This window comes from Pongo pygmaeus, chromosome 16 (genome assembly GCF_028885625.2).
Source record: "Pongo pygmaeus isolate AG05252 chromosome 16, NHGRI_mPonPyg2-v2.0_pri, whole genome shotgun sequence".
Classification (NCBI taxonomy): domain Eukaryota; kingdom Metazoa; phylum Chordata; class Mammalia; order Primates; family Hominidae; genus Pongo; species Pongo pygmaeus.
The window spans coordinates 100,533,608-100,544,653 of NC_072389.2; positions in this window are offsets into that span (position 1 = coordinate 100,533,608).

Consider the following 11,046-nt stretch of genomic DNA (forward strand, 5'->3'; position numbering starts at 1 on the left):
ATATCTTTGAAAGTAAAGTAGGATAGTAACTATAGGTTTATTATAGATGTTCTTTATTAGGTTGAGGGAGTTTCCTCCTATCTCTAGTGTGTGGAATTCCTTATCATAAATGAACATTGAATTTTGCTTTTTCTACATCTATTGAGATAATCCTTATTTTTTCTTGCTTTATTCTGTTAATAGGGAGAATTACACTGATTTATTCCTGAATGCCAAACTAAGCTTGTGGCCATGGAACAAATTTCATTTAGTACTGATAGAAGTTTTTATATATCACTGGATTTGATTTGCAAATATTTTGTTAAAGGTTTAAAACTCTGTATTGATTAGGGATATTGATCTCTAATTGTCTTGTCTGGCAATATCTGTCTGGTTTTATAATCAAGATAGTGCTGGCTTCATAAAAGGAGTTAATCATTTTTTATTTACTTTTTCCTTCTAGAAGTGGGATATAATGAGTCAAAATATGAATATTTTTAAGGCTTTTGATACATATTACCTAATTGCTCTCCAAAAAACCATACCAATTACCTTCCCACAGTAATATGTATTAATATTTCCCCTATATCTTCTATAACACCAGGAAATAGCATTAAATATTTTAAAATGAAAAATAAAAATTCTTTTATTAATTTGAATCTCTTTGATCACTAGTGAAGGCAAATATTATTCTATATACTTATTGTAGTCATTTGCATTCTTTTGAGAATTGATATTCACATTCTTTATACACTTTTCTCTCGAGTATTTCTTCTTTAATTTTTGATTTAAAAGAGCTCTCTTTATACACTAAGCATACTAATCTTATGTACCAAATAGTTTTCCACTGGGTGATTTGTCTTATTCAGCTTGTTATTTTCCAGTTTGTTATTTTCTCAACTAAAACTTCTAAGAACACGGATAGAAGTAATATAAAAACTATATAGCAAAGTGAAAAGTGGTTTCCACATGTAAGAATCCTTTAAAATAGTTCCAGGAATTCTAACTTAAACATTTGTATTCCTGAATGCAGTGGTGCATTTTTTCCTTGTGCAAATGTTAGTGAAACGAGGCAAACAAATTCCTAGGCAGACAGGGACGGTTCCTCAGTGAAACCCGACCTTCAAGCCAAGACAGCTTCAGGCCTGAAAACCGAGCTTCCAGTTCCGGGTAGAGTCCATGACTTGAGTGAAAACTTCCTCTATGCCTTTTAACCAATCAAAAGGTGATTTTTGCAGGCCCATCTATTGGCCAATCACATACACTCCCCCATTCTGAGCCCATGAAAACCCTGGACTCTGTCAAACACGAGGCTACCCACTTTCAGGCCCCCTCTCACACAGAGGGCTACCCACTCTTGGGTCCCCTCTTTGCTGAGACCTTTCCTTCTGCCACTCAATAAAATTCTTCTCTGCCAGACTCACTCTCTTGTGTCTCTGTACCTTATTCTTCTTAGTCATAGGACAAGAACCCAGAACCTGGCGAGCTGTGGGCAGCGGGAATGAGCTGTAACAAGATCCTATTCAATGGGCTGTTGGCGGCAGGAATGAACAACAGCTGTTAACACTTCCTTGGGGCTCAGACCTCGGGACTCTCCAAGCAAAAGCTGTAATACCCCTAAGGGGCTCCACGGTTGCTGGCATCTCCAAGTTTTTGGGCACTGCCAAATCCCCCTCACCTGGACATCAGCACCCAGCACAGAAGCCACTTGCGGCATGCCCGGATCAGCCAGAGGCTGAGTGCAGAGGCACAGCAGGTGAAGGATCTGGGCTGGTAGAGCTAGCTGAGCACAGCCTGCTGGGCTGAGCAGGCAAAGCGAATCCAGCATGCAAGGCCAGTGAAGCCCTGGCAAAGGCACCACCAACCATGAAGATTTCCATTCCAGCTGGTGAAGTGGCACCAAAAGAAATCTGTGTCAAAAATAGCAATGAGTAAGCTTTGAGAAAGGTGATATTGAGACTCTTTCCTTATAGGCCCTGGCCACAGATAATTTGTTAAGGAGACAAGGTTTATCTTTGACAGCCTCACTCCTGGTCCACCCTTTATCTTCCCAGTCTTTTTATAACTGTCTCTTATTTCAGGAAGTATCATGGTTCACCCGCAGCTCACTACCTTCTACTCTTCATGTAGGCGCTACCTACACTGGCCTAGCATGTACAGTCATTGCCTTCTTCACTCTTGTTGCTCCCATGGCTGCTCACACTCAGATGTATTGGTCTTCCATCACACTGTCTTATGTTCCAGGGTTCATGCACAATAAATGACTCCAGGTGAACATGCTGAATGGAAATTTTCTTGCAAGTATCATTTATTTTTCCCAGTTACCCTGTCATATGGTTTGGATCTACGTTTTCATTCAAATCTCTTTGAAATATAATCCCCAATGTTAAAGGTGGGGCCTGGGCGTTGATTGCATCATGCAGACGGTTTCTCATGAACGATTTAGTACCATCCCCTTGGTACTATCCTTGCGATAGTGAGTGTGTTCTTGTAAGATCTGGTCATCTAAAAGTGTGTGGCACCTCCTCCGTCTCTTTCTCTTGCCATATGACATGCCTGCTCCACTTTGCCTTCTGCCATGATGGTAACTTTCCTGAGGCCACCGCAGAAACCAAGCAGATATTGACATCATGTTTCCTATACAGCCTGCAGATCTGTGAGCCAGTTAAACCTTTTTTCTTTATAAATCACCCAGCCTCAGGGACTTCTTTATAGCAGTGCAAGAATGGGCTAACACACCATGGCAAGATTCCCCAGAAGTAGAATGGTATTGATACAGGAGTGCTGGGAAGGTAACAGTGTGGTCCCTTTAAATGATGCAGAAGTGGGGAAGGGAAGTGCTGGGTAGAGAAGGGCGTGGTCCCTGGCTAGGGCTCTACCCCCATGGACCTTGAGGAGAGGACAGGCACTTTTGCCTTCCTGCCCAAATGTTGCATTTTCCAAGACCATCCAGCCTGCCCTAGCCTGCCCCCATCCTGGACCTATAAAATCTGAGACCCTAGCAAGGCAGAGACAGAAGCTACTGGATGGCAAGAGGAACACATCGACAGAAGACACAAACGGCTGGTTGTCAAGAGCACGCCGGTGGAAGAGCATGCCGACAAGCACCAGCAGGCCAGCGGGCCCCTGACTGATGGAATGACCACAGTTTGGCTGGAGCAACTGGAGAAGAGTCGGGCCACCAAGTGGCCCAACTCCAAGGGAAAACCATCTCCCTTCTGGCTCTCCCATCAGCTGAGAGCTACTTCCACTCAGTAAAACCTTGCACTCATTCTCCAAGCCTAAATGTAATCTGATTCTTCAGGTACGCCAAGGCAAGAAACGCTGGGATACAGAAAGCCCTCTGTCCTTGTGACAAGGTAGAGGGGCTAATTGAGCTGGTTAACACAAGCCACCTATAGATGGCAAACTAAAAGAGCACCCTGTAACACACGCCCACTGGGGCTTCAGCTCTAAATATTCACCCCAGACACTGCCGTGGGGTCAGAACCCCACAGCCTGCCCATCTGTATGTTCCCCTAGAGGTTTGAGCAGGGGAGCACTGAAGAAGCGAGTCACAGCCCCATTGTACGCCCTGCGAGGAGGACAAGGAAACCTTTTCCATTTCAGTATCCTTGACAGTGTATTGGACTTAGCATCAGAAAGTCTGAGTTTCAGAATTAGGGCTCCTAACATATCCTTGTGATTTTGGATAAGTCGTTTAGACTCTCTGGGTAGCAGTTTTTCATTCATAAAGCAGGAAACATACTATCTGTCTTGCCTGCTTTATAGGTTTGTTGGAAACATAAGATAATGTGAACAAAATTTGTTATCAAAAAAATTGGGATGGAATTATTACCTCATGAAGGCTGATGGAGCTGTTTTCCCTGTCTTTCAGTATCCTTCCTTAATATTCTAAGAGTTTGAAAATACACCAGGGCCAAGACCAAGCAAAAGTATTTAGAATCACTCGGAGGTTTACACTACTGACTTTTGATAACCTTAAAATCTGGGTTGAATATGTCGGTGATTACCAACTTTCTAAGAGATATTTTTACGCCATAGCCAGTACTAATTTCTTGCTGACAGAGTATATCCACAGAATCCACCTGCACATTTACAAGAGATTTTCCTCTCCAGATCAGGCTTCTGGCAAAGTGGGAAAGTATCCTGTTATAAAACTTCTTTTGCTTCTCTTGGATAATGACTGTGAACAAAAGTCAAGAGAAAGAATCTCCAACGTGGAATTTTAGAGTACTGTAAATCAGACGGACTTACCTATGGACAAATGTCCACAGAGGTTAGTTAATTAGAGCTAAGATCACTCTCTGGTTATTTGAAGGAAGCCATTGGTCTATAAGCAGAATTCAAATATTTACATGTTACTTACACTGATATTTGAATTCTGCTCTGACCTGCCCTACCTGGCCAACTGTATGAGAGGTGGAGCATCATACTAGCTGCTTTGCAATATAATCTCACCATTCTGGGATTAGTCCAGAGCTGCCCAACCCAAATCACTTTGGGAGCTGCATTCTAAATTTCTTCTGACATGAATACGTATTGCCTCATTTATGGTGTGAGCTTAGCTTTCATCTTTGATGAAGTACTTTTTCTTTTGTTCCCTTCCTATGATAAAATCCTTACTTCTGGCTATGCTGTTTCAGGTAGTCTGGAGTAAATATTTACTCCTATGTCCTGGGCCCCAGTACCACCTACTTTGGTATAAGTCCTTGTGATCACTACTCCCATTGAATTCACATAGCCTTGTGATAGAGAACTGGGTACAAGCCTATGTGTAAAGGGTGTATTTTTTCCCTAAATGTTAGGTATATCATACAAATAGAAGACACATGAAATGTGTAAGTTAAATGTACAGGTGCAGATATACGTGTGAAAAATACTATTAAAAAATCACTCAAGTAACTATTATCTGGCTAAAGAAATAAGACATTGCTAATATCCCAGAAGCCTTCCCCAATACAGTCCCATTCCTCCCCAAGACATACCAATCCCTTGCCTAGTGTGATAGCTTCCTTCCTTTTCTTTACAGTTCAAGTCAGCAGTCAGTAAACCTTTTCTGAAAAGGACCAGATAGTAAATATTTTAGACTTTAAGGACTGCATATGGTTTCTGTCTCATTTTCTTTGTGTGCCTTTTTTTCTTATTTTTTGAAAACAACTCTGTAGACCATAGTTTGCTAATCTCTTGTTTAGACCCTCAAACAATAGTGATTTTGTTTTCCTGCTTCTTTTATTTGAAATTTATATAAATGGAATGAGAATTGGATTTTTTTTCAACAGTCGTCTGTATCTGCACTTCATTTATTTTCATTGCCGTATAGCATTCTATTGACGGAATTGACCAATAGTTCTCCATCTATTCTATAATGTGGTTTTGGGTTGTTTAAAAGGTTTTGCTTTTACAAAAATGTTACTAGGAACATTTTTATATGTACCCTGGGGCTCATGTGCAAATGTATCTGGGGTATATACTTTGGAGTAGAATTGCTGAGTCAACTGTTCACTTTACCAAACACTATTTTCTGACAAAGTAGTAAAGTTTCCTCTCTCAGTATTGGAGTTCCCAATGTCCCACATCCTCAGCAGCACTTGGGATTGACAACAAACGGTTTTAATCTTTGTCAGTGTTTCTAATTTGCATTTTTCTAATTTTTAGTTGTGATTTTTATTTTTATTTTTCTCAATACTAGTGATATCAAGCACAGTTTGGTCATTTGGATTTTCTGTTTTAGGATGTGGCTATTCGAAATCTTTTGTCATATTTTTCTTGGGCAGTGACAGGGCTCAGAACACACTATCCCAAAATATGGCACCTTGGCATATGGAATGTTTTAAGTTTAAGGAAATTGAGAAAACCCACAGAATCAGGAAGGTCTCTCTGACCTTCTCTCATCTTTTCTCCTGAAACAGGCCATAAAACCTTGCTGACCTTCCCTGAAGAATGTCATAAAACTCATTCCAGAGGGGTTCTCTCTGTGCCCCAAGGAAAGGAATGTCCTTATCTCAGAAGACACCGAGACCCAGAGAAGAATCTGAACAAACAAGCCTTGCTAAATTCCCCCAGTTTACTGCCATTAGCTCATACCCCCTTTGTCAAATCATATTTCTCCACAACTATCCACTTCTTCATCAACTTACACAGATTTCTCTGCTTCTTTGGGTCTTCCTTTCCTTATGAAGTTTCTCATATCAGATACACTTATTAAATAAATTTATATGCATTTTTTTCTTGTTCTCTGTCAGTTTTATTTTCAGATCCAGCCAGGGACCCTAAGCAGGTTGGCAGGTTGAGGAAGACCTTCCTTCTCTGTATCAGTCTGTTGTTATTGATTTGCAGAATTTTAAAATATATTCCAGTTAACAGACTTTCTGGATTTGTGTATTCAGGATAACTCCTGCCTGCTTGTGGCTTGTCTCCTCATTCTTCATGTTATCTTTTAGTGAGTAGATGTTATCAATTGTAATTTGGTGGAATTTATTAAAACTTCCCTATATGATTACTTATTTCTGATTCTTATTTTAAAATTAAGGATGGATGAGTTTTGACAGCACCTATAGCCAAAAAGTTTGGTTAGAAGACCCGTGGTAAAGGGGCAGGGAAACCACCCTCTCTGTGTTTTCATCCCGTGTCGTTGTGGCCACAGGCTCACCTCTGGCTCACCATCTCAACAGGCACGCCACCCAAGGCTTGATGATACAAGACAGCAGCATCATCACGCTCTTCAGCTAATGCCACTCTGAGTGTGTTGTGCTTCCCGTCCATCCCTCCTTCTTAAAGCTCTCTCATAGTGGTCTGCTAGTCCTTCACTAACCTTCACATTATGCGTCAAAGATCTTCATTGGGAGTCTTAGGACTGTCTGACAGTTTTCATCTTCTTTTTCCTTAGTTTCTCAATCCAATGAACCTGTTTACTCTCTCTCAAGTTGACATGGTTGATCAATGCAGCTGTCCTCTTTCTTGGCTTCTAGTATGCCTGATTTTTCTCCTATGTTTCTTTTTTTAAAAATATGTATTTATTTATTTATTTTGAGATGCAGTCTCGCCCTGTCACCCAGGCTGGAGTGCAGTGGCACCATCTCGGCTCACTGCAACTTCCGCTTCTGGGTTCAAGCCATTCTCCTGCCTCAGCCTCCCTAGTAGCTGGGACTACAGTCACCTGCCACCACACCTGGATAATTTATTTTTAGTAGAGACGGGGTTTCACCATATTGGTCAGGCTGGTCTCGAATTCCTGACTGCATGATCTGCCTGCCTCAGCCTCCCAAAGTGCTAGGATTACAGGTGTGAGGCACCAAGCCCAGCCTCTCCTATGTTCTTCTTAGTGTTTCCTCCCCTCCTTATTTGCCAATCTTAAAATCAGTAGTTCTTTACCTTTTAGGGGTTCCCGAACTTCTTTAAAAATCTTTTCTTTTCCCCAGAAAAATTGATATATGTAAATAAATACTATTTTCCATAACATTTCAAAGGGTATGCTTCCATGACTTCATTTGATCCTCACAACTGTCTTGTGAGAAAAATAGACGAGGTTAATCTTTGATATTATACCCATTTCATAGGCGGAATCAAGGTGCAGAGAGTTTAAATGATACAGTGACAAAGATGAGAGGGCAAACAGTATGGAATGAGGTAGACCAAGCTCCATCAATAATCGAGTATTGTGATTGTCACTAATTATGAAAGTGTGCATCAAATTAGTTGATAAAGTCTTTGCAGTGATGGTGGCAATTAAAATAATTTTAGGCCAAGCACGGTGGCTCACGCCTGTAATCCCAGCACTTTGGGAGGCTGAGGCAGGTGGGTCACCTGAGGTCAGGAGTTTGAGACCAGCCTGGCCAACATGGTGAAAACCCATCTCTACTAAAAATACAAAAATTTGCTGGGAGTGGTGGCGGCCGCCTGTAATCCCAGCTACTCGAGAGTCTGAGGCAGGAGCATCGCTTGAATCTGGGAGGCAAATGTTGCAGTAAGCCGAGATAACACCACTGCACTCCAGTCTGGGTGACAGAGCAAGACTCCTTCTCAAAAAATAATAATAATTTTAATTTTAATTGCCCTCAAGACAAATGAATGTGATTCCTGGGGCAAAAGATCAACCTTCACACCATATTGGTCTTTTCATCACATTATGTTTGATCATTTTGAATTTTTTTCTGAAAATTTTTGCATATTAAGATTCCTTTACTTATAGAACCAACCTATCTCATGCCTGTTCAAATATTATATTTCTTAGGTTAATCAAAATAGCATATTTTTGGGGAAAATATTTTAGTCAGATGCAGAAAGATTCAGACTGTCTTTCACTCAGCCACTCATTCACTCATTCATTTACTGTCACAGCAAGTTGTTTACTTGAATTATTTTTATATATTATATTCTTATTAATTAACTAACATTAAAAGACTGTAGGCTGGGCACAGTGACTCACGCCCATAATCCCAGTGTGTCCAGAGTTTGTTCCTTCTGGTGGGTTCGTGGTCTCACTGACTTCAGGAATGAAGTGGCGGACCTTCACGGTGAGTGTTACAGCTCTTAAAGGTGGTGCAGGCCCAAAGAGTGAGCAGCAGCAAGATTTATTGTTAAGAGCAAAAGAACAAACCTTCCACAGCTTGGAAGGGGACCTGAGCCAGTTGCCGCTGCTGGCTGGGGTGACCAGCTTTTATTCTCTTATTTGTCCCAGCCTGTGTCCTGCTGATTGGTCCATTTTACAGAGTGCTGATTGGCACATTTTACAGAGCACTTATTGGTTCATTTTACAGGGTGCTGATTGGTCCATTTTACAAACCTCTAGCTAGTCACAGAGTGCTGATTGGTGTGTTTTTACAGAGTGCTGATTGGCACACTTTACAAACCTCTAGCTAGACACAGAGTGTTGATTGGCGTGTTTTACAATCCTAGCTACAGAGTGCCGATTGGTGCATTTTACCATCCTCTTGTAAGACAGAAAAGTTATCCAAGTCCCCACCCAACCCAGAAGTCCAGCTGGCTTCACCTCTCACCAGCACTTTGAAAGGCCAAGAAGAAAGGATTGCTTGAGGCCAGGATTTCAAGACCAACCTGGGCAACATAGCTAGACCCCCGGCTCTACAAAAAATTAAAAAATAAAAATAAGCCAGATGTGATGGCTTGCAATTGTAGTCCCAGCTACTCAGGAGGCTGCCGCAGGAGGATTGCTTAAGCCTGGGAAGTTGAGAATGCAGGAGCCATGATCACACTACTGCACTCCAGCCTGGGCAACAGAGTGAAACCCTGTCTCTGAGAAAATAAAATCAAAGCTGTGGAAAAAAAAAAAAAAAAGAAAGAAAATTTCTCAAGGTTAAATGTATATAGACAAAGTGAAAGAACATTTAAACAAGGACCTTAATATAATAAATTTCACTGGGATCATAAAATCTTGAGAACCAGTAAATGAAATTCCCCCAGGAAATCTGTGTTATGGTTTATAAATTACTTTCTAATCTATTTACTTTTGCTTTTACTTTTATTTGAGATTTTAAATTTTGCTACAGAGATGTTTCTCTTTGAGGATTGTGATAAAGCAATCAGAGGAGAACTGGGAAGTTTCTGGCAGTGGGACAGGGTTTAGATTATAACAGTGAAGAAGGCTGGATGCTTTCTGTTGAAATAGACTGTTAAGAACTTTGTCAAAGAATGAACCCTTACTGTAACCCACACCTCATTTGTCACCCTGATGGGCTGAGGAAAAGTGACATTTACAAACTGAGAATGAAAGCACATCCATTTCACCAGTCTGACACCCTGATATAATAACTATTTACCTCGAGAAAGAGGCACTGAGATTTCCGATTCTTGTGAATCTTCTCACTTTGGCACTTATTTTCTCACTCTGTCAAACAGCCCCAGATTAATGGAACAATTTGTTCAACAAATCATATTAGTAGAATGTGCACAGGGTAGAGAAAGAGGTGGGGGAGCAGAAGATTTTTACTCATTCATAGCAGTGGTATCTCTGCAAATAAAAATGTAGTTATGCCTGACATTTACAGAGGGACAATGTGAAAGGGAAAGGGTGTAATGACTTCGGGCAGTGGAGAGATCACTTTGTAAGAACAGTAGTGCTCAAAGGGGAATAAGATAAAGTTACACATAACATCTAGATTGAGCTTCTTTCTAGAACATATTTGTCAAATACAGCAAGATCTGCCTTTGTAAAAAAAAAAAAAGTTTTCCATTAAAATTAAGCATCTTGTTTTCTGTGGTATACAGACATGTTCCTTTTAAGCCCACACTTGGGGAACCTCAAAGAATTCCAAGAACATCTTACTACAAAAGGGACAATTCAGTTGCTCAGAGCAGATCACAGGTATGGGGCATGTGATAACTATGTGATTAGGATTGAGATTGTTAATTCTGCTAGGTATTCAATTCACATTACACAGGCAAATAAAATAAAGTAATCGGCACAGCCTTGACATTTTGTATGTTTCATGCCTTTGTGCCAGAAGTTTGAATGAATATTTAGAATATAGACAGCTAATAAATATCATCTACAACAAATCATGTTTATTTAACTATGCTTCTAACCTATTACTTCTCTTCACACATGCAAAAACAATACAACATAATACCACATTTTTCACTAACTTTTGAAGGACACTCAAAGTTGACTGTGAGGTTCATTTTTTTGTGTTAGGGTTGTCACACTGCTATTATAGCTTACATCCACAACAGAAATTGACACTCACTTGTTCCCTATTTCTGTATCCTGTGGCCTTGGGTGTCAAGGGAAAATATTGCTTTGCACTGTTGTACTGCTTTTATTTCTCTTTCCTTTCTCATTTTCTTTTTCTTTAAGATTTTTACATATTTTTGAGCCACAGGAGAGAACCCAAACACCTCTCGACACAAATTAGTTCCCGGAAATTCCTAATTAACATGGAGAGAATATTTTCTCTTTACTGGACTGGAACTTTCTATTGGCAAATGCTTTTTTATCCCAAGTTTATTCTAGAAATATTTTACTGTAAAAGTGACCTGTTTGAATCATTAAGGAGTAATGACAGCTCAACAAAAGATTCATTTCCAGTCCTGTTTCAATGATTAAAA